Source organism: Sinohyriopsis cumingii, chromosome 2 (genome assembly GCF_028554795.1).
Source record: "Sinohyriopsis cumingii isolate HCF-2022 chromosome 2, ASM2855479v2, whole genome shotgun sequence".
NCBI lineage: Eukaryota > Metazoa > Mollusca > Bivalvia > Unionida > Unionidae > Sinohyriopsis > Sinohyriopsis cumingii.
Genome location: NC_142962.1, coordinates 102,733,646 through 102,757,453, shown reverse-complemented (window position 1 = coordinate 102,757,453; position 23,808 = coordinate 102,733,646).

Sequence of the window (23,808 nt, the reverse complement as noted above, 5' to 3'; positions counted from 1 at the left end):
GGGATGAAATCGACACGCACACACACTTACATACAAACATACTATGACGCACAGGGGTAGAAAGGTTTATAGACACACTACTATACCCGTACACACAAACACAGTCTGACAAGGAAAGGTGTAAAGGGGGCTTTAAGTTTCCGTTGTCAACAACAAAGACAAGCAAATTAGTTAAACAAACAAATACATACACACAAGGAAATAATTGACAGTTAAGATTAGTATCTCTCTTTTATAGAGATATGTGAGTCTATGAATGTATAGCTTCAAACGGGAATGCTTATGGGAAAATGTTTAGATACAATCCAACACACCACATCCAACAACCACCTTTTGACTAGTATCCAAACACACTCTCTACAATTTAGCACCGGCTTTTAGGTAGGCACGGATAGGAGTGTTTATAGACAAACTAATATACCCTCAAACAAACATACTTTGCAAATACACAGAAAAGAGGGATGATGAGTTTTAAATTTTTGTTGAAAACATAGGCACATACATACATAAACATACAAAAGTTGGCAATGATTCAAGGCTGACAAGGTTGTAACGTAAGACAAGAGCTCCAATCATTTAATGCAGTGTCATTTTGCCATCGATGCACACTTTCTTTATGAGCTAAAGAAAATAGCTATAACATTCACAAAGCCACTTTTCTATTGACCTGTATCCTGACTCGTAGACTATTGTGCCATTCTATTGCGAACATATTGCACGGAAAGTAACATCACATGAACATTCTTTCGCAATACTAAAGATAAATATTAATTTCAAAACACTTACATATTAAAAGCATATAGTGGCTAAAGTTTACCGTCCCTCGCACAAGTCGCTTCTTACTGACTGACCTGGCCGCATGAATGGCCTCTTTAGCTACTGAGCAAAGTGCGCACAATGACATATTATCAAATGAAAACAGTGAAAGAAATTTCCACAACCAATGGTTCGGTTCAAACAGAGAGGCTATTCATTTATGAGCTTCCTAAGACATTGTTTCATGATGAGAGCGACATATACTATGAGAGAGAGTCTATTATGAGAGAGAGAGAGAGAGAGAGAGAGAGAGAGAGAGAGAGAGGTAAAAGACAGAAAAGTAGGACACCGATTTCGTTCTATTATTTGGAGACATTATAGCACAAAGAGGAAGTACTATTAGGTTATCCTATTGATGAAATTCTGGAGACAAGCGTATATTCTATGTTATATATATATATATATATATATATATATATATATATATATATATATATATATATATATATATATATATATATATATATATATATATATATATATATATATATATATATATATATTCCTTGGCAATTCTTGTTTCATTCATCAGTTTCAACAAAGTAGTGTTATAGTTATTGTCGAACGAGTGCACTAAAATTTGTTGTATGTCCTAAATTTTAAGATATGTCGTGTTCAGCTGCACGTGAAATTACAAAAATGTTACAAATTCCCTAAACCATGGAGGGAAGAGCAGTAAAGAAAAAAGTCTTAATCTATCGCCAGTTTGAAATCAACTGACAAAATTAGGTTTTATACATTTGTACATGTTGACTTAGTCAAGAAGAATGGTCTATTCTTACCGATTTTTTAATATTTTGTTTCTCCAGATTCAAGACATAAGATGTTAAGTAATTCCGAGATCTAATTAAAATAAATATTTCTTTATGCAATACGTTCTTGACGGTGTTTTGTGATTTGTTTGCAAAATAAAATAAACATATTAATTTAGATGCATACCATAGTGATGAAAAAATGAAGTAGAACCAAGTCAAGACTGGTTTCTATGGTGATGGGAAAATTGAAGTAGAACCAAGCCTATACTGGTTTCTATGGTGATCGGAAAATGAAGTAGAACCGAGCCGAAGCTGGTTTCTATGGTGATGGCAAAATGAAAGCAGAACCAAGCTTATACCGGTTTCTGTGTTTATTCCCATAACATTATAAAAACACGTGGATGATACAAAAAATTTGAAGTATATATTCAATTTAATTTTCATTATGAATATCTTATTATATACGTTTAGGTCCAGTTTTAAAACTAAACAATCAAATAAACAAATACTTTGATGAAAAAGTGAAAGACACGTTTGACTGAATTCTGGACAGAAGTTAGGGTACACGTTCCACATTGCACGTCACTTTATAAATGGGAAACTCTAGTTCATTCGATCTGGATAATATTATTAACAATAGTGTTATATTTGGCAGTCTTTTTGACAATGATAATGATACTTGTTACGATCTATGGTCTTAAATTAAGTAACAGAAAAGAGCCAAAATCAACAAGTTTTGTAAAATTCAACAAATAATTTACTTCCTTATAATATTAAGTAAACATTTAAAAATAACTTACAGTATTGAGAATTAAATCCGAAATAGTCCTAAAAGTTCTATCACAATTATAAAAGTGTAGAATATTTCGAATGAAATTCAGTGGTGTTCCAAACGATATAATAAAAAATGTCCTTGAATGAATTCACAATAATTCAAAGACAGTATTGTCAAGTATTTTAAGTCATGATCTGACATTTTTTAAATTCTTGGCAAATCAGCACCTAGGGCGTGCATGATATCTCTACAGCCCAACAGGAAAAACGCACCTGACGTGACTTTCATTATTGGCCTATTATGATGAAATAGTAGTTGTTGACATGAACTTGACAATCGACCTTGATTTATGAATGTGTGTGTGTGATTTGGATTTTTAACGTAGCTATTAAAAAAAATTTCAGTCATATCGCTACGATGTCTGCAGTGTGGCAATTTATGGTGATGTCTAGCACTGGGGCATCATGTTGCAGACATGTAGCATGATGTCCCAACCAGTCACATTATCCTGACACCAGGCCGACCAGTCCTAATACTAACCTCTCAATGCTGAGCGACAAGCGAGGCAGCTGTTAGTACCATTTTTGTATAAGTTTTTGGTATGACTCGGCCGGGGATCAAACCCACGACCTCCAGCATCAGAGGCGGACGCTCTAACCACTAGGCCACCGGAGCGATCGATTTATCAATGTAAATTTAACAACGTACTGTACATATAGTTTTACTAAAGTACAGGCCAGCTACTGAATTAAAGAACTTAAAATTAAATGTTATAAACCCAAATGACGTTTAAAAAAATATATAAAATAATATTACGGTACAGATATCTCCTTTTCTTCGTTTTCAGTCGGAAATATTTTGTTAAGAAAGAATCCTACTAGCCTGCAAAAAAAGCAAATGAACTTCATTTCCAATAAGTAAGCCCCGAATGTTCTAAAATGTTGCTTTCAATTTTGAGGGACTATATATGGCTAGTGTTGAAGGCTGAATTTTTGCATCAGTTTCGCTGAAAATAGGTTTATATCTTTGTCTTATATTGCTCATAAAGAATTACATTGATATTTGTTCTTAAATTAGTGTTTCTTCCGTATAAATATACAGAATTATACAATATGTTTAAGATATACACTTCTCAAGCGTTCAGATATTGATAATATATCTTTTTAGTTCCCCCTAGCTGGTAAAGTACAGTGAAGGTGGAGCAATATTGCGTCTATTCGATTTGATTCTATTCACAACGTGTATTTCATTTTTTGTGAATTATGTAAAGTCATTATGTCCGTTACTTCTCCTTTATTGAAGAAGAACGACGTGCAGCGTATCAACCGCTATTTTGCAATTGTCGTATTTGTAAAAATATGGGTCACCGAATCTAGTCAAAGCCTGTCGAAGTTCGCTTGCCGGGCAGGGAGCCAAAGGGGTTGTGCCCCATATGTGTGTAGTCTTTATTTTTTAGAAAGTATGTTACAATCATGCAAGTTACATATATATGTACATATTACTCTTGACGACCCATTTGCCCAGTTATACAATACATTTATGAGTATGGTCGTGGCTACATATCCGGTAGATATATTGCTTCTACACTGTAAGAGATGGACCCTGACATTTATAGTGGCTTAAAACATGCAATGTGCACACCATCTGTTTCATCCTAAACAGTATTTCACTCACATAGATTGTATGGACTTTATATTACCAATAGGTTCTCAGTACATTTAGTCAGTCTCAAGCAATTTACAGCAGCGGTCAGTACTCGTTGACGTACAAAATGAAACAATGCATAGAATCGATAAACATAAACGTGCAGACAATACGCTAAATGGTTGGCAAGATCGCCTAAAGCGATACGATTAGCAAATAAAGTGCATTCAACTTCAACCATGGAAAATATACCATACTTTTTAATATAATCATATATAATACATCCATCAATATTAAATCTTCATTATGCCCGCATTTAAATTAGATAAAAGTATTCATACTAAATTGAGGCTATGTATTATTTTTTAATATTCGTAATGAAATCTTTTTATATTTGTATTGATCAATTGTGGAAACATTCATCCTCTCATCAAGACAATCTTTCCAATGAACATATGTAAATACTTACCGAAGATTAACAGATCTCAAGAAATCATTTAGGTATACATGAAGAATAAACTAAGAGAGAAAAGTTTAATAAAGACATACAGATAGGCACATACAGACAAGCAGGCAGATGTACACAAAAAGTGAAAGAGATCACAGTATCATCGAAAACATAAGTTCCTCTAGAACTGAATTTTTAGACTGCAAGTTTAGTCAAGTGAACAAAATAAATATGTTTTAAGCTTGAATAAGCCAGGTTAATTTTCATTGATTTTAAAATGTCTTCTATACATGATGTGCATCTGGCTGTCGTTTACATACTTCCCTTTCTTATCTATCTGTAGGACTTAGTGATCTCCACGATAAAAGTACATGTAACTATGTGCGACGTTTTTGAACTCAACCTTGTATAAGGAATCGTTGTAAGCGGCTCATGTATACCTGGGCGTGTCACTCTGCCATTTAAGTTGTGGGGTACATTTTGTATAATAAGTGGCGACTTGTTATGGTACATACCGAACTTAGAATAGTAAAAAAAAAAAAAATACACAAAAAAAAACAAGGGCGGCAAAAATGTCCCTTCCATTTAGCCACGGCCCGTGTTTTAAGGTTCATTAATTTTATGTCGATTGTTGTTGTTGTTTTTGTTGTTCTAGGGTTTAACGCCATTTTTCAGCACAAGATAGGCTATACATGGCGGCCAGTATAACTGGCGGAGGAAGAACCCTGAAAAACCCAGGGAAGAACCACCGACCCACGAGAAGCTACCGGCAGGCTTTCCCACGTACCAACGTTAGCCGAGCCTTGGACTCGAACCCACGCAGACAGAGGTGAGATGGCAGTGATCCGTAACGGAGAGCGCTTTAGACCACTCGGCCACTCGGGGCCCCGATGTCGATTGTACAACATGTTGCTCATGCGAATTATAACATCTCCATTCTATTATGTATTAGCCTAGGTTTTTTTTCCATTGTTGTTGACGCGCATGCGTTCATCAGTTTCTCAAATTCATATTTCTTTTATTAAGCATATTCGTGGAATTGTAAAATTTGATCTTCAGCAAGCTGTCATGTTATTTAATGATTGATTTGTTTTTAGAATGACCGCGCAACTATTGAATATTTTCTAACCTACATGTATAATTTCTGTCATATCATTATGTCAATAATTGAGCTCAATTAAAAATTGTGCATAAGTTTTAGTAACAGTCGCCATATTTGAGAGCAAATTAGTATTTGATGAATTTAAAAAACCTTTAATGCCACAATGCTCTCAAATTTAGTCAAATTCAGTTGAACCGTGTTTGAAAAAATTTGTTTATAGAGTTTTCTATTTTATTAACAGCATCAATAACAGCATCTTTTATTTAAAATTTACAGGTTTTTGTATAACATTCTACATATATGCAATTTTAACTATACGTGTTTTATGTAGTTTCTATTCTTTTGTGACGTTTGCATGTATTGGGGTGGGGTTCTTCCAATATAATTTAATTAAATTATGATGAAAGTTCCACCCTGGCTCGTGAGGTTAGAAAGTTAAATTAGTGACGAGATAGTTTTACAGCTCTGAGCCCCCAGTCAGCAATGCCGACGGTTAAATTATAGAGAACACGAAGATGAAAATTCAATCAATAACAATTTAATAAATTCGAATAATTAAAACGATAACTTCCAATCACTCGTCTTTCCCTCGACCAAGTGACAGCCTAATTCATCCCGTGATTTACAGTGTGAGTTCGATTTTCCCCCTGTCCTTGCATCTACTCATCTATTTCTTCCCGCTGATTCCTTCCTTCTTTCCGTTCCTCTAACTCCTCCTTTGTCTCCGTTCCCTCTCTACTATCTCCTCCTCCAATTTCGCTCCCAGACTTCGACTTCTCCTTTTTTTTCTCCTTTCACTCTCTATTATCTCCTCCTCCAATTTCGCTCCCAGACTTCAACTTCACCTTCTTCTCCTTTCGTCTCCTTTCCTCCGTCTCTCTATCTGAGACTACGGGACCAAACTGAAACTGGTCTGTCCCTCAAAGCTTCCTGTGAAAAACCACAAGGCGTTAACATATGTTTTATCGAATCTCACCTCACACTATATCGACAATTAATCATCAGATAGCTATCACTGTTTCGGTCACGCATGCATACACATCGAAATTCCCACACACTTCTTGCAACGTAAACAATGGCGTAATAACACGGTATCAGCGAATTGTTATACAGACATTAATACATTGCGTCACGTCAGTATATACACATATATATTTAATCTCATCGTACTACAATCTGACAACAATCAGACGCATGTCTGTACATTACAAGTATTCAACAATGGTAAAATCTATAATCATATGAACATATGTGTTAGTCTACTATAAAATACCCACATAGCAAAGTACAATATTAACTCTTACGACGGCTAGCAAACTATATAATTCTTTACAAATATCAACTCATTTCTTCAAAATATGCAAACATATTAACAAAACAAAGTAATTCTTCGTACTACGATTCTAGTAATAATAAAGTATACATACGACCTACAATTAAAATGCAGTCGCATTCCACAAAGACCGAACAAATATCAAACTGACCTTATTTGAAGCTCTCTGTACTTAGAATTTCCCGCTCTAAGATTTTCCCGCCAATAACGAATGGCTATTCGGAGTTACGCTAACCTCTCCACTGGGTAATTTCTCTCAGCGAACTAACTCTTGCCGGAAGACGCGGGGATATCATTCTACCCAAATCAAGGTCTCTCCCCTATCTCGATTCTGATTGGGTGGCGCTGTGACCCCGTCCAATCGTCTTAGCGGCCAGTTCAACCTGTCTGTCTGTTTGCGGGGAAAAGAAGTTAGGACACTCCCACTTCTTCAGGCAACTTCTTTTGATCTTGGAAACATTTCGACACATAGGTGATAATTGGCTATCTGTGGCCTCGCAACTCCTATGTCCGGCTCTCCTCTTCTAACTACGGCAATCTTACGTAACGGATTAGTGCTAGCCTTCGGCAATGTTTAACATCAAACAATGGCCTGTCAGAATTACCTTGATTATACAAGTTTCAACTGGGGCTACTCCGGGTCGGGGTAAACATGACATCTTTCAACTGGGAATTAAAATGATCATGTATGGTTTGAAGCGCTATACGGAGTCAGAACATACTATTTTCTTTATAGTCCCGACATTTGTCAGTACTGAACTTTCCAGTGTGTCGAATTCCCAAAAGAATCATGTTAATCTAAAATACCTTCAAAGATAAATTCACGGTGAAGTTCTTGCCATAGGTTAATCAGAATTTTGTTCAGAGGCTTAACTGTAAACAAAACAAGTGCAATTGATCAGAGGTTTTACTTCGGGACCAGCAAAAATGCCATATTATTCACTGTGCACTGTGGCCAAAATGCTCACAGACAACCACACCATAATGTCATATTCTACTGAGATCTCAATTTCCTTTGAAAAAAATACCAAGATTTCCTAAATCTGACTCATGTATCATCACCAAAATGAGGGGAAACACTGCTCTAAAAATAGACTGGGACAACATTCGAGGAGACTGACTCGGAAGTAATGTGACCTCAGTCCACAACTATCAATCTATGTCAAGGAAGGTAATCACTCTATTATATCCCTTTACACACCTTAACTGACCTGTTAAGCTCAAGAAATCTAGAAGAGCTACATTCAGAATGCACCACACTACAAGAAACACAAGCTGTTCTTAGCTACCGACAGTACAGACATAAGCTTTGAGGAAAGTAATCCCTGCATGCCAAAACTTGCAGAAGCAAAGTGGTTTGTCAATCTGTGCCTCGTCAGGAGACAATCCATCAAAAACGGGAGGACTAGCTACACTAAGAAAGAGAGAGAACACGTATTCCTACATACCCCCACCTTTACATGGACACGTGTATACTAACAGCAAAACAAAGTCTAAGTAGAAATGGATACATTTAATTTTCAGCTTTAATTGACTGGATGGAAGGTTGGGCCAAGCTGTTGTATCAGGCTAGTCATGAAGGGAAATATTCTTAGGCAATGTTATTTTTCTTTTCTTTCCTTAAAATTGACAGAATAATAAATGTACATTTCATCAAGTATATATTTGAAATATATTGCACATCAGCATTGAGACCTGTTACATCAAATGTAAATAGCTTCTCATTAACATATCACATTATTTAAAACAGATCTAATAATGACACTCATGTCATGAAAAAATGCTTAAAAAATGTTAAAGTTGTCACCATTTGATTTGATAATGATACATGGTGACATTCATCTAGGTATCGGACCGAAGATCTGTGGATCACGTAATGTTTCATTCACTTCTAGTAATATTATCGGTTAGTAACCAGCACATGTAAGACTTCGACTGACAAGTATAGTGTCAGGTTAATTCCCAAAATCTGGCTATTACGCTTGACATGCAACATGCCAATGAAACCCAATCCCCCCCCCCTCCATAACGCATATTGTAGTAGTTTTGTTCAAACGTCTTGTCTCATGCATTGTTTTTTAACTCAAAATTAACTTGTACGAAAAATGATACACTTAACTCTTACAAGAGGGTAAAACTGATAATGAGGAAACAACTGGAACAGACCAACTATCATGAAAGGTTAAGAAAAGATCAGTTTGATTCACCACAACCTCAGAAGTAAAGTAAACAATACCTTGTCTTTTCATATCGTGTACAAGAAAAGAAGGCCTTTCGTTTTAATACCAGGTACAAGTAAAGATGACAAGCCACTTCTTTCTCATAACAGGAAAAAAGGAAGGAAGAGAAACTGCCATCAACAAGTAACGAAGACAAGGCCTTTTTTTCATATCATGTACAAGTAACGAAGATAAGATCTTCTCTTTTTCTATCAAGTACAAGGAAACATACCATTTCGAAGTACAGAAGACAATGCCTTTTGTGCTGATACCATGCATAAGTAAGGAAAACAATGCCTTTTCTTTAAAGACCAGGTAGAAAGATAAAACACGGAACTTTTGTTTACATTCCAAATACAACTAAGAAAAGACTTGTATTTATACCAGGTACAAGCAAAGAATATATGGCTTTCAGCAGCAGGGAAGGCGAATCCTACAAGTTTTTAGGCAAAGGGAGGGAAAAATAAGCCCTTTATAAAACCGCGATGACGCTTGTGTGTAAACGCAATTGTCGCCGTCATTGCTGCCCTTTGTTGTCGTTGCCCTCCCTACTGCTTCCTGCGTCCCTTTTCGAAAACTAGGGTCTTTATCGAGGTACCATTTACGCGTCTGTTGTTATAAATTAAAAATTTAAGTTAACAATAATGGCCAACATTAGAGAAGCACATTCCGCTAGATTAGCTCAAGAGCGACTAGAAGCAATAAAAAGTTTTCTTCCCGTGAGAGATTCTGTCAAACAAAAACTTCAAGAACGACAAGAAGCACAAGTTGAATTTGCAACGGGTACAGAACAATTATTTAAACCCGTTACGACAGCTACTGAGTTGTCTACGGAGATCACAAGAAGGGCTCTACTAGGAGACGACAAGGGGGTTGGTATTCTTCCAACGCTAAAAGAAGCTGTTGTACAAGCTGAAAAGATTGCTAAAAGAACCAAACAAACAAAAGGTATTTTACGAGATCTTCCGATGGAAACCCTACAGCTCAGTATTCACCTTCCGCCGAAGAAGGTATTGAAGTCGCTGCTCCCCGACCAGCAAAACAAAGTGTTGAACTGACTGCAAAATTTGATCCGGTTTTCATTAAAGTTCTTAAGCAAACACCAGAAGCAAAATTACCTGAATTTATATTAGCAAGTGTATATAACAAAGACAAAGTCTTAGATCCAAAACATGCCTCCGTGACTGATGAAATTTTTTTAAAATGGGCATATCGTGTATACTACGACAAAAAAACGGTCAAAACTAACGATCTAAAATATGCAAGACTTGTAAAGGAAATAAAAGCGCTCGACAGCTAGATATCCACAAGAGCCTCCACCTGCCTACTCGCCGCCATAGATAGAAGAAAAACAACCTCCTTCACCACAGGAGCCTTCCTATCAACTTCCTCCGCCACAGCAACAGATAGAAAAAAAAAAACAACGACAGACTAAATCCATTCTTGATTAGATGCTAGACTCACCTGCGTCATTTTATACCGATAAAACTCTTGAATTTATTAAAAATCGAAATAATTTAAAATAACTTATTACATTTGGTTATAATGACAGGGAAACTTTCGGAAAAAATCCTAAACTCATGAAAGACCTTAATCCTGGGAGGTGGATGTCTACATTGTATTTTGCTTCCAAGGGATCTTCGGTTGACCCACAGGATCCTGAATACAAAGAATTCAAAAAAGAGGTCGAACAAGAATCTAAGGAAAGGAAGGCCGAACAAAAATCTGAAAAAACTGGCAGTGGTTTGGGAATTACTTGTCCTGATAATATCATTAATGATGTATCACGGCTAGAAGTTCTCATCGGAGGAAAGCGAGCTGGAAATAACTCGCCAGAAATAATTAATGAAGCGGCTGATATCTGTCAGCGATTATTTCAAGGTGGTATTATGGATACTAGCATCTACCGAGAACTTATTGATGAACTTGTTGACAGCGACTAGTTAAATAAATAACTAATTAAACAAAATGATCGTACACAATTCTCATCGTAGACCAGTCATGATCAGAGTTGTAAACTCACTAGTACCCGTATATAGGATGACCTATGGAAATGGATTTGGCGATGTTGTTCGGGGTTTACTCGCGAGGATGGCACTCAAAGCAATACCAATCGCAAAATAATTATCGATGAAAGCCATTGATGTTATTAAAGATAAAGCTACTGGCGCTATTGGTAGCGCTGCCGGTAAAGCATTCTTGGAAATTAAGGATAGACTAGAACGATTAATATGCAAACCTCAAAGAGGTTCGCCGGTAAAATTACCAGCCACCGCAGACATGCCTACAAATGTTAGTAAAGTAATAAATGAAGCCGCAAATCAAAAACTAGAAGCGCTGATAAATCAGGGGGCTGAACAAATAAACACAAGTCTGGTAGCATGAAGTGGTCTTCGTTTTAGACGATAACTTTTATAATAAAATGTTTAAACGGGAATCCGACCCAGCATTCGACATAGACGAACCGGTCCTTAAAAATGAATCAGTGCGTGATTATCAGTATTATTCTTATGACGTACGAAACCCAAATCAACGAGGACGAATTGAATTACAGGTTCAAGATACAAGTAGATATTTCTTGCCGCTGAAGCATTTATTGAAGCAGAAGATGAAATTAAAAAATTAGATAACACAGACTACGCCGAGGGGGATATAATCGGTTTTGTCAATAACGGAATTATGGCCTTGTTTAGTAGCGCCACATATATGATTGATGGAAGAAAAATTGAGTCAATTGAAAATAATGTCGATGTTGCTACAACAATAATTGGTCTAGCAAGATATTCTGATGACTATACAAGATCAGCTGATCAATCAATGATGTTTGCCAAGGACACTTCTGATTATCCTAACAGTGATCAGTACAATATTAGACGACCAAGAAATTTTGGCAACACCGCTGACGCTGATGTAGCGCCGGTGGTTCATAGTGCTAAAACACAATTTAATTTAGGTTTCGCTACACGTAAATTAATGTTGAAAGGGGATAGTAGAAATTTTTCTTGTGTCATTCCGCTGTCGCATATCTTTGGATTTTGCAGAGATTTCAGAAAGGTAATTTTCGGAGCAAAACATACGGTTGTGCTTGTTAGAAAAAATGACGATAATGATGCTTTATGGCGATCTGCTGGTGACGCTGGTAAAGTATTAATAACAAAACTATCACTGTGGATGCCGGTAATGACTCCGGCAATTCCTGAAGAACAGCGACTGCTTTCTTTTATGCATCAAGGTGATAAATTGTTGTTATCGTGGTTTACAACAACCACAGATAGTATTCAGAGTACCAATAACGGTTTATTTACATGGCATATAGCATCACAGCAGGGTGTTTCTGCACCGCGACATATTTTCATTGCTCTTCAAGATGTTACATGAACAAACTCACAAACACGGAGTCACATGATATTTGACAAACTCGGTGTCTCATAAATTTCTTTTGATAATAATTTTGATAATAATCATGTTGCACGTGCATATCAACGATTGGCGAAATATCTAGCGCGTGATCTAAATATTGATACTGGTTTGCAAATATCACACTTGGATTTTATGACACATTATCCAATCTATTACTTTTCACTAGAGCATCTTGATTTAACTAGACAGTCTGTCGTTGATGTGCACTTTCGGGCTAATGTGAATAGAGGGGCTATAGCCGAGTACAGAGCAATCGCAGTGATACTCAGCGATAGAACAATGTTAATGGAAGGTGCTGACGGCCGAATGAGATTCGTTGACACACCAGAGGAAAACATGTAGACAATTAGATCAATTTCATATTAAATAAATGTCATATAGACATTGTCACTCTGACTCCTGGTCAGACGAAAAAATTGCAATCGAAAAACGCGAGCGCATGTGGGGCAACAATAGCACTAAAACAAGATCAAATCGCTAATGGTGGACCAAACAAATTATCGCTGACTAAAACCCAACTAAAACATTTTAATAAAGCGAAGCAAGCGAAAACTGGAACTCAACTTGATTTCGCTCCAAAAGCTATCAAAGATATGGTTAAAACCGGTGGAATATTTCCTCTTCTCGCCGCGATACCAGCACTGATAGCTGCTGCTGCCCCAGCTGTCGCTAAGGCCGCCGCGTTAGGAGCTGTTGGAACCGCCAATGGAATGGCACTGAAGAAAGCAACTGGAAAAGGATACAAAAAAAGGACACGGCCTAAGACTTCCAGGAACTCCGCCCTCATGGTACCCAAAACGGTTCTAGACATCACACAAGGTGTTTTGAAAACCAACACTTTTACACCATTGTCAAATTTTGATTTACTCCATGTTGTTAAACAATTAAATATAAAAAATTTCAGAGGTGTCTTTATGCGAGATCAGCTACCAGCACAACCGAATAATCCAGAAACCGGAATTATTAATCTCGATAACAGTAACGGTCCAGGAACTCACTGGGTTGCTCACGCGATACATCCACGTGGAATTATCTATTTCGATTCGTATGGGTTAGCACCGCCAGTTGAATTTCTAAAATATACAAAAGACATCCCATCGAAAGTTTGGTACTCAACGCTACCAACACAAACACTGACCGATCCTCCGATATGTGGTCGTGAAGTATTAAATGTCCTCGATGCGATGTCAGCGTCAACCAAACCACCTCACAAAGTCGTGCATGAGTATACCGCGGCTCAATTTAAACAGTTTTCTATCAAATAATGGTTGATATCTACGGAAGATCTCTTCTCAACAGAAATGTGAAGCGCATCGATATAGACCTATCAAAATATGCGACCAAAGATGAAATCGATAATCTTTTAAGTCTGACCGGGATAGACCCAGAGGAGGTTGATATTTTTCAGGACCGACACGGAAAACTAAAAACCAGCGATATCAAATGGCATGAAATAATTCGTAGGGTTATTGGAGCTACTTCGAGTAACATCCCTGTGTTCACTGACAGCGGAAAAATCAGAGATTCGCTGATATCAATTGCGGCGTTAAGAGATGATACGCAGAAAGCTGCAGGGGAACGCGTAAAAAGACTGGCGATACAATGACAGGTGAACTCAGCATGAACGGTAACAAAATAGTGGTTTTATGAGATCCAACATCCCCGGAAGATGCCGCGACGAAAAATTATGTTGACACCGTTGATGGTAAATTATCCACGTTGCGAGCCGAGTATGGTGTTTATGTAAACGCGTTTACAAATCTCCGTAGAAACTTTAGAAAAATTAATGAAACCGCAGAGGAATTCTTTGGCACTCCGCACACCATTAACATAAAACTTTCTGATATCAAAACTAACATTGACACGATCAAACAAACACAGCAAGATATCGTAAGTGGGATTTCTGAGATCGTTAGCAAAACCAGTTTGATTAAAATCCCATCTGGAGTAACTGCCGGGCATATTACCAACATAGTATACACAGTATCATCTGGATTTGCAACATGGTCTAAACAAAATAATACTATTAAGTATACAGCAACAGTCACTGGAGTGTACAGGCTGTCTGTGTTCAGTGCTGCAAAATTTGAAATTTTCACAACGTACCCCTGGCGACATTCCACTGACAAGTTTTCCGGGGGGAATCGAAGAAACATTTATACTGGAATCCGCCGACAAGAAATTAACCACAACATCTTACTGGTGGTGTTTAGAATTTGTAGCTGAAACACCTCAATTGGTTACTGCGTAAAATAATAAAATGATGTCAGATGCTTAGCAATATAGATACGATCAAGTAGGCGAATGGCAATGAGAGTTAAAAAATACCATTAACGAATGCACAATAAAAGTAAAAAAAATACAAGCAACGTGTAATTATCCTAGACACAATAGTGTATTCAGTATCCGCTTTAGTTGCATCTACGGGAGTATTATTATCAGCGCTAACACCGGTGACAACTGCAATCGCGGTCACAATTACAGTTTCAACATCAACGACAATTGCAGGCGTTGCTAATATTATCGCGAAAAAAATATCCTCATGCGCGCTAACAAAATTGCACGAGTATGAAAAGTTGAACAATGCGGCTACGAGCGCCTACTCGAAATTATCGTCGCTGATATCATCAAGTCTCGACGATACAGTAATATCAGATTTCAAATTTGCGCAAATGGTTGGGATATACGAAGACTACACCAGTAATTTGAAGCGACAAAAGATAAATAATAATGTCGGAATTACTTCATCGAGCTCTGCTCGATATAGTCGCAAATACAAATCCGGTGAAGACTTCAATGATAACAATAATTTCGACTGAACCAGAATTCAGTATTAATTTTCCAACTGCGATTCCATTAAACGAGATCGCGTTAGCACAATTACGAGTATACCACAATTGGCCCAATATCAAATCAGAATCGTTTGGTGGATTGCCAGCGAATAATTCGTTTGTGTTTGCACATAAAAATAAGCAAGATGGCACTCCAGACTGGAATGTCATTGGGTTACCAACCGGGTCCTATCAAATCGAAGAAATCAATGAGAAATTACAACGTCGAATAAAAAATATCATAGGAAAAGAATCTAAGATAACAATAACTGTTCACGAGCCAACGCTGTCTTCTGTCATCGAAATAAGCACCCCAGACTACGCCGTGGACATACATCAGAGTTCGATCAGAACAGTGTTAGGATGGCCCCAAACTCCGCCACCGATACCACCGATACCACCAACGCCTGTAAAGTCTGATTATATCACTGACAGGCAATCATACCACGATGTTACCCCGTCATATAAACAACATCTACTTAATATAAAAGAAGCACCATCAAGCACTGATTTTTACTTCGGTGATAAGGATTTTATTCGGTGGTTTTTTAATGATGAACTTACAAGGTTTTCTGTTGCTGTTGACCTATCTCAAATTATTGAATATTTTAAAATCATTAATCAAGAACATAAAACACAACTAAAGCGACTACGTCAAAGTTTCCAAGAACATCTTTTTGATATAACAAGTTCACGCAGCGAAATCATCACGCGAATTGAAATATTAAATCAGCTTGTATCCGACATGGAATATATTAACCAGCGAGTAATTCAGGCAACAATTAATTACACTGATAACGAAAAACGGTATAAACAAAAATTTCTAGATACATATAAAACAACAGAAGCTACGCTGCCGAATTTTAAATTTCCGGGATATAATGCAACCGAGCTAAGAAAATCCGTTACTGACCTCATCAATGAGTTCTTTGATGACATACTTTCACAACACAGGCGATCACTGCCGGTGCCAACTATCCTCAGACACAACAATAGCCCAACCGGAGACGGACGACATGTATCTCCGGGCATCGTAAATATAACTGAAGTGGTCGCGGTCAATCTTGTGTGTGATGTAATCGATGGCAGCTACAGTACGGACACGTCAGTATCAAATCAAGCCCAGCAAGGATTTGTTCTTTATTCATTCACCCCGAAAGATGTACCACCTGGATATCTAATCGTGCAAGAGCCGATCAATCCAGTCTATCTACGATGTCATAATCCGTGGCTGACCAGAATAAATTTCAAACTAACAGACCAATCTAGTCACCTTCTTGATTTTCGAGGTGAAACAATACATATTAATTTACTTGTGAAATCGTAAGATTTTCAATCTTAGAAATCGTAAGATTTCCACATTCAATTCGCCTTGACTTTGTCAAGGGGAAGTATCCACACACACTGACAATTAATCAGTGAGTATTATATAATGTACCACCGCGTAAAATGTTTCATACATAACAAAGAACTTCTCGATGAAGCTGTCAAAACCGGAAAAGTTACCCCGGAAAAAATAATTGTTGACGAATACGGCACTGACTATTTTATATTAACTGATACACAACTACAAAGACTAAAAAAAGATCATATTGTGATCGCGCATTGCAGTATACCTCAAATTTTAGAGTATGTACGTGTATTTAGATCTTAAATCTTTAGATCTTAAATATGTACCACCATATAAATGTTTTTGTGTATGACAAACAAGCGCTCGAGCAAGCAGTTAGGGCTGCATTTGCCCAAGAAGATATTAACGTTAAATTCATTATTGACGAATACGGAAACGAAAATTTCTTACTAACACAGCAACAGTTAGATAGTCTCAGACTCGAGCATATTATTTCAATTGTATGTGACCGAGATCAAATTCTCAATTATGCCCACTGTTGCATTAAATCCGATCGACTAAGGAAAATATTATCTAACCAAGTATCAAGGAAGTAAAAAAAGTGATATATTTTTTTTACTTTCAGTTTCATTTCCAAGTATTTACAAGTCAACGGACATACAATTTTTTAGCTTTCTTACACGAATATTTATCACCTTCCTTGTTTCATATTCTTGGGCTAATTCCAATCAAATTTTTTCAATTGCACGAGACAACGAAACAAATTCATTTATTTGTGCTTCTTCTACTGTAGCCAGCGATTTATATAAATTCGTCTGGATTCTCTTCATAAATCTATTCTGAGCAGCAAAATATAACGCCCTGCGCATTTAGCTTCATGTAGTGTGTCAAAATCAGACATGATTTTTTCAGGATTTAGCTCATCGGATATATTAAATCCACACTCTTTTAATTTTTTAATAGCAAAAATCACATCATTGATATTTTCGTAATTCATATATATATAAATATTATATATTTAAAAGAAAAAAATAAACAGCAACCATGATGAGCGGTTATCAGTCATGGGTCTTTCACTGGCCTCGAGGTCCTTTCAGACTTGAGATTTTTGTCTTTTTTTACTTCCTTGATTTAATCTCAAGATTTCATCTTGAAGATTTTATCTCAGTCTTACAGAGCCTTTCTAATGGCTTCTTGGCATCCTCGTGACAGAGTCAATGGCCGCATTCTTTGTTGGACCCATGTGACGTAGAGCTTTCTGCATCCAAGGTTACTGTTTATTTTTGGGGGCTCCAAAGCGAAAGTAAAACTGTCTGTGTACATACCCCCCAGATCAAAATCCCAGGGGTTCGACGTGGAGGAGATATGTACACAAGGCCCCTGCTGGAGCCCCCATTTTATTATAAAACCCTAAATGGGCACCGTCGACAATATGTGACGAGACTCGAACCGCTGGCATTTGATAGAGTCGGGACGAGAGTCAAACGCTCTACCACTGTACCACGGTCTCATCTAATAATACAGGGTTTAAAAATTATCATATAGGTAACTATTGACAGACAGTTAACAAGTTCTGAACTGGATTTTAAACACTGAATTTAAATTCTGAATTTAAATTCTGAACTGGATTTTAAATATTAAATGTACGTTGGATCTAAATTTTAACACAGAATTCATATTGCTTATGAAAAATAACACTTACCTGTACTGACAAACGCGGAAGTGTTATAGACTGTGACGCAGTGTGTATAAAATTGGCTGTAAAAAAAATAATTCCATACCGCTCTGCCCCGCTGGATAATATTACCTGTAATGACATCTCAAGGAGTGTTGTGCAATCTCCCTGATGAAATCACCTTGACAAGGAGAGGGAACTAATTGCATGAGATATGCTTAGCGGAGTTATCTCCCATTTACATTAAAAAAACTTCAAGATTTTAGTAAAGTACCTAACAATAATAGAAAACAATTTTTTGTTTGTTATATTTTTTTGAGATGGCAGATTTGTATATATTTTCTGCGACTTTTCGTACTGAAGCCCTACAAATGTCAAAATACTTGTCAGCTGAGTTCATCGATTGAAATATTATTTCTTCATTCGTATCTAAATTTATGGATACAATACATCCAGTATTACCAGACTTACAATTCTGGCTTTGTGTGACAATCCTCAGATTGGATAAATTATTGTCGGTTTTCACACCGTTGATATGATCGATCACAAGACCGTCTTGGATCACTCCGTTAAATACCTCGAACACGAAACGATGACAGAGATACCTTTTTCCCAGCAACAGTAAATTGGAGATAACCAGCATTAGTAACAAAACCAACTGGTTTTTTCAACGTGCAATGCCTAACTATTCCCTCACGATTCGCTTCGTAATTCATAATTATAGGGTTTGGGACAAATTCTTGATTCATTTCATATATATAATGTATTTGTCTAATTTATAATTTGTCTGAAAACTTAGTTATATAATCGCGCTCACATTTTAACGCAACATTATTATTTTTTTTGTTATAATATCTTTTAAGTTCATGGTATCTTTTTCCCTCGCAACTTGCACATAACTGTGTTTTACTCCTGACCCCAACACCACATCGCAGACACGGTATTGGTCCTAAACTCCCCCTTCGGATGCTTTGGGAATGTTCCCCGCAGAATTCTTTCCTGCAGGATTTATTACAGGCGGTTACAGATCCCATTTGAAACCACTTGCACTGATTCATTATATATATATATATATATATATATATATATATATATATATATATATATATATATATATATATATATATATATATATATATATATATATATATATATTTATTTCTTATTTAAATGTTTGTCTTAAATATAATATGGAGGAGTTTGAAAGATTATCTGCAATCAAGTCCTGGAAAACTTCAAGATTCGATCTTGACAGACTAACTCCTGACTCGCGGAGACGAGCCCTGACTGATCTGTTTGATATTATCAGTAATGCCAAAATAGAATTTCGTAATGATGGAGCATCTCACGTATGGTCTACATTTAAAATTATACGCGACATTGACGAAGTCAATGTCGACGAAGTCAATGTCGACGAAGTCAATGTTGACTCTGTCAAGGACGCTACAATGAATGATGCACGAGCGAAAACAATTATCGATTACTTTGATAATCAGAAATATTTTTTCAGAATAAAATTTATTGTGCAAGCAGATTCCGATACGTGGATTATCCGTGACAAACGTGATCCTGTTCTTGTTAATGGAAAAACCGTTCTGTTAAGTAAAGATTCCAAACCAGGAATGTTGACTGGGATTGATAAACCATATTACGCTCGAGCGTATCTTGTGACCACGGTCATTTATGGAATCTATCCGATAAAAACATCAAAAATCAATAAACTTGCCCCAATGAGATTCTCATCCTTGACAAAGCTGAACTGTGTAGCCTAGCAAGTAATGGAACATTTCAAAAATGCGATGCGCGGAAACGGTCTAACAGATCTAAGACGTTCCAAGATAGCAGCGTGGGCTGAAAAAGTGAAGGATACAGGAGCGTCAATAAACGATGTTACCGAGCTAGAAAAAGCACTTAGATTTCCCATAACTGTAACAACGATAACAGAGGAAGTATTATACAAATCGAAATATAATCGGAACGGAGCTCTAATAAATATAATTGATCATAACACTCACGCTTGGACTAACGCAGTTACGATATTTCCGCGGGATCGTGTTGTGAAATATTACCCGCCGAAGTTTTCCGGGGAGGGTAAAAATATGTTTGATTTTATTAAACAGATAAGCAGAAACGACCCTGTGTCGGTGTGGTTGTTCAAAAGTTCCGAAGATGGCGAATATGATCAATTTGTAAGATCTAACGGTGAATTATACCGGACGTAATCTCTGCAACAGGAAATGAAAAAACTCGCAGAGAGATATTCAGAAAACACTGAGCAGTTATTAACTAACTGTTTTACAGTTCCGAGTGTTGCCGCTCACGCCGCCAGAGAAAGAAACTCATGGAAGCCAACCCGAAGTGAGTTTCTCGAGGATATACAATTGAGTTGTGTCGAGTATGGAAATGGCGGTTTGTGGAACACCAAGTATGATCACAAAGATATCATTTCCGTAGACATGGTTGCGTGTTATCCGGGAAGCTTTCTTGGGATGGGCGAGTGTAGTGGATATTTTAAAAGATTTGGACATCCCACGAACTCGATGACGCGAGTTGCTATAAACAGTCCTTTACCCGATTTTGACTTGACAGGATTTGCTCGTGTGACATCGTTTGAATTCGCTGAAAAACTTCATCCAATTTGTTGTTTGGTTTGGCAGACATTTCTCAGAGAAACGTTGGACACCAATAGTGTTGTTGCGACATATGCTTGACAGCCGAATACTGGTATCGTTGACGGTCAGTGAAGCAATCATATCATATCGACCGCAGACTTCGGTTTGGTTACCAACACCGGAGCGTATCAGTCTCGATGAAGTCATTGAAGAATATGCACGAGAGTGCCCCCATCAGACCATGGATGTCATTAACAATAACGCTCCTAATATTCTTAGAATTAAACTCAGCAATAGTGAAAAAACAGCAAAAGATCTCGGTAGAAGAATAATCGGTAAATTTACTCAAGGTGGTGCATATGATCATAAACGACATCACTCACGATTGATTATGGATGATGCTGAATTAAATTTTATAATTGCTGATGCCGCTGCGAGAAATATATTTTGTAATCGGGAGGATGCTTTCTTGTCCGACGGAACACGGTTGGGCACAATTGTTAGTTATATTAATGGAGAATCACCTCAGTACACCCATTTAAGATCTTCGATGCTGGCTTATGTTTCTATAAATTTGCTATCGCAAGTAAATAGATTTCCTGATACTGCAGTTAGAGTTGCAACGGATTCATTTTATATCGATAAAAGATATTCAGAATTACTGGCTCGTTTTACAAGCAATGATGAATCATGGAGTTCGTGGAGAATAAAAAAGGAGATGTTACATGGATATTGTGAATCCGCTGATATTGCGATTAAAGATAATTATTGTAAATCATTATTATCAGAAATGTCGTTGGCGCCGTCTGTGAATGATCCAATCACCAGACACAAGCCGTATATTTGAACGGACCGGGAGGTTCTGGTAAGGCAACTCGAGCGATTGAATTATTTCGTGGAAAATCATCGATTTTCGATTCAGATATGATTGTGCTAACACCAACACACAGACTTGCCAGGAAGATGAAACAACGAGGAGTCAATTCTTGTACTTGATTATTTCTGATACAGTTGTTTGGATTGTTGATGATCGAATCGAGTGGTCAAACTTAGTTTACTTGGCAGTGTCTCGAGTCAGAAGATTTTCTCAACTGTGGAGAATTGTCTTGGATGAATCAATGGCTGACGACAACGATAAATGTCAAGTCGATATAATAAGAAAAAAATTGGCTGGTTACAAACAGAGTGACAAAAAAAAAATAATCGCGATTTTGACCTCGATGTTGAATTTATCATGACACTGAAGCAACAGCAGAATAATCACTGTGTGAGCTGTAATTGTATAATGTTGTGGTGTTACACTAATAAAAATCCAAAACAATTTACCGTAGACAGAAAGGATAACAATCTTGGTTATACACGACAAAATGCGATGCTAACATGTCTTGAGTGTAATCGAAGACGTGGCGCTGGCACCCTTGGTGCTAGTTAAGTGATCTGGGCGGTAATTGTGTGTCCTCGGGAATTACTTGTAATTGTTCACGTGTGAATCCACGTTGAGGAGCAGTTGAATCCAGTCTGTAGATTGCTGGTCTACCAGTAGATCTAGTTATGTTAGATATCTTGTGTGTCGTAATACTCCAGATAGGATCAGTCGCTCTTTTTTTACCACCTTCAAGTTCACCTGGTTCATATAAATATCTCACAGTGACATCACCCAGTATTGGTTGTACTGAAAAATCACGTCGTTGTGGTATATTTTTTTTGGTAATTGCATTAATAGGTTTCATGTTGGTTGTTCGAGTAATTTCATTATTTAATGCAGCTATCACGCTTGGTAATCTTGCAACCCATTCGCGAGATCTCTTATCCTGAATGAATTCCTTCGCGTACTGATATCCAAATAACCGCTCAGCAAGTGTTTGATTAAATCGCTCAACAATTGCCTGATGACGATGAATTTCAGTATGTCCTCGTCTAATGGCAACATTATGTTGCTTCATTGTTGATGATACTGTACCCTGAAATTCTTTGCCAGGATCAACTTGTAATAGATTTGGCCATCGCAGACCGCCTCGTTGATAAATTCGTTCAAAAGCAGAAGCAACCTCAGATGCTGTTTTAGTCGTTAACGGTTCTGCATCTTTATATCTACTTGCAACGTCAACTACAGTTAACGCGTATTTATATGTAATTTGACGTCTTCGGATTTTAACGGTATCATGTGGTAGAAATAATATATCAGCCTGATGAACTTCATTAGGGACACTGATATCAAAATGTGCAAAGTGAATTTGTTTAAGCGGTGGTTGGTAAATTTGCCATATTGCCTGTTTGGATAACCAATTTTTAGCAGTATCGCGCGTAACCTTTGCTGCTTCAGCGAGTTTACTAATTGCTGCGCTACCCCTCCAATATCCTTTTGGGGAATAATAAATCGACTCCATTTATAATTAATTACCAGCACCTAATACAAGCTTAGATTTCATCGCAGATTTTATTAACCAACTAGCTAACCTTTCTTTGAGAGATTTATCAGTGACGGAATTTAGCGCGTGAATTAATTTCACATCCGCGAGATGCCTATCTTGTAGATTTTTACTTTTATAAGCTACATCATGGACATGACATACTTTATCGATAGCATTTATCGGATGCTCCCCTGGTTTTGGTTGATCCTGGTCATCAAGTCTGATATCAAGTCTGGTTCCAGGACCACAATAATTATATCCTGGGAGATGTTTTTCTCCTGGGTATTTAGCCCACGGATCTCCTGGTAATTTTCCTAATTTTCCGGCAATATCACCTCCTGTTTTTTTCACTTGACTTTGGTTTTGGCTTTGGTTTTGGCGCTGACTTACCACCTGACGGAGTCAGGGAGATAAAT